The following is a 2,483-nucleotide window of genomic DNA, read 5'->3' as shown; positions in this document are numbered from 1 at the left end:
AAAGAGAAATGAGTACATAATTTGTGGACAAAGAACACTTATCTCAAGGTGAAAAATATTTGTTTTAGTTTGATCAATACAGAAACACCAGTGCTTCGCGATAGTCATGTGATCACTTGAGCTTTCTATCACCATATATGTCCATGCTCACATTTCACAAGATGGAATTCATTATTTTACTTCCAAAAGGAGAGTTCATCAAGAAGTTTATATTTTTCTTTCTTATTTTGTTATATTATAAAGAGGATTTTTTTGTTACTAGAAAACAGAAGAAAAGGGATTCATACGGTATCGTACACATTTCTTGTGGATTTGTGGCCCTGAAAAGGGCTGTTTGGGTTTGATGAAGCTTTTCAGCTAAACCCAAGGAAATCCTTGACAATACTTTCCTCATCGAAGACGGCACATAACTCCTTGTCTGAATCAGGGTAGAGGAAGTCCCTGTCGCTGTCACTGTCATTTGCAGCCTCCTCCCAAATGATGTAATCCTCTGAGCCATCCATGTTGTTGGAGATGCAGCATTTCAGAAATGTTCGCTTGATGATGTGCAACGGTATCTCCTCCCACACCTTGACGATTCAGTCACAGATCATCGGATGGTTGACCTTTCTCATACACCTGATGAATGCCGGCATTCTCCCAGTTAACATAATCCTCAGCCAATGTCATGATGGGGGTAATGGTGAAAGTTCAACCAAGACGCATGTGGCCTCCTCGGAATCCGGGTCAAAAATCCCAGTGGGAAACACATCATGAAATGTTGATTTTCAACTGATGAAAATATCAAGTAAAAGAAAATGAAAATACCAGGAAATACGAAAGTTTACCTGTGGTGGTTCCACCAAGATGCAGCAAATGTCCCTCAAAACCTGGGTCGAATAGAAAGACTTGCAAAGTAAGAAAGTTTGTCTGGTCGACGCGAGTAAGCAAGTTAGGAACCACTGATAGAAACGAGGGAAAAACAAAGAGAACCAGGAAGAACGAAGAGAACCGAAGGAACCCAAAGGAACAGAGCAGCACTAGTACTTGAAGCAGTTGTACCATCCCATGTGGCTCCTTGCTCTTGTGAGATTCCTCTTGTTCCTCCTTTTGAATCCATTTCCTGCCCTCGTATGTAAAAGTACATGGGGTTGATTGGTTGTTCCTATTTTTAAACCACACCCCGCTATCCAACATATCCCAGCAAGGCATCAGCATGGAAGGAATAAGCTTGGCGGTAAAAATTCTGCCTGCACAGGATGTTCACGCAGAAAATGATGCGTGTAAAAAGAGTCACCACTACAAGTCCCGAGTCTAATCTCCGAGTGTCTCCGTTATTTTATTCATTTAATTTATGCACACGGTTAATAAAACGCGATGCAAACTCTTTACCTGAACCAATTTTCAAAATTTAAATGGCAGAATTGACCTTGACAGCAGCTCCAACTGTTGCCTTTGTTCATTTGGAATATCATTGAAATTCAGCATTGATTGTTTTTAATACCGATTTTTATCTTTCCCCATATATTAACTGCACCCCTAACTTTTACCTTTTTTGCCGATAAAATGTGCGGCTAATGCACCGGAAAATACGGTAGAGCTTAAAAATATTCATCCATGAAGTTAAGGTGATGATTCTCATGCATCCTAAATCTCCCTGAAATTATTCTTGCCTCCCGTGTCGAGGCTCGTGGAAGAGCAAGAATACAGATTGGATGAGAAGGTAACAAAACAAAAAGGACAGTCGAAAGGGTGCGGTGGCAGGAGGCACATCAACAGCAGAGTTGAGTGACAAATAAGGGGGAAACTTGGAGAAATAAGGAATGTGGGGAAGAATGAGGGCTCGGGAAGAACATGGGGTGAACAACATGGATGCAGCCACAAACTCTCAAACACAGAAGTGGAAGGAAAAACTGGAAATTCAGAAGGTTGTGGAGATTGGAGTGTGGGGAGGTGGTGGTGGTGGGGGGGGGTGGTTGTTGTGGATAGTACTGACTGACAGAGCAATCACGAATCACTGCTCACCTTCACTCTTCCTTTCCTCATTTTTCCCGCCTTTGGAATAAACTCCCTCACTCTATTCATTCCCATTCTTCCCTCCAGGCCTTCAAAACAGCTGTTGACCACCACCTCTTATCATCCCCCATCCAAATCCTCGATCTTTTCTACCCCCGATAATCCACCCAAGCCCACCTCCTTCAAATTCCCTGCTTTCCTTCCTGAAAGTCCCTGTAATGTCCATCTTCTATTCCCTATGTTCCCCGTCCCATCCCTCTTCCTTCCAAAGATCTCCTAATGTCTCTGTTCCCCACTGTTTTGTCCTTCCCACTCCCTCCCCTCTTGTCTCATACCCCCCTTGATGTGCGTTGTGTGTTGTGTGTTAGCTCTCACACGCGCCTCGACAAGGTATACAAAAAAAAAACACCACACAAAATAACCACACAAAATACTGCAAGTCCGGGCGAGGATCTGCAAACTCTGCTCTTTTTCTTGTTTTTTTTTTT

The sequence above is a fragment of the Eptatretus burgeri genome, chromosome 2, assembly GCF_056783735.1.
Source record: "Eptatretus burgeri isolate ZD-2024b chromosome 2, Ebu_testis_v1, whole genome shotgun sequence".
NCBI lineage: Eukaryota > Metazoa > Chordata > Myxini > Myxiniformes > Myxinidae > Eptatretus > Eptatretus burgeri.
This window is presented reverse-complemented; position numbering follows the sequence as displayed.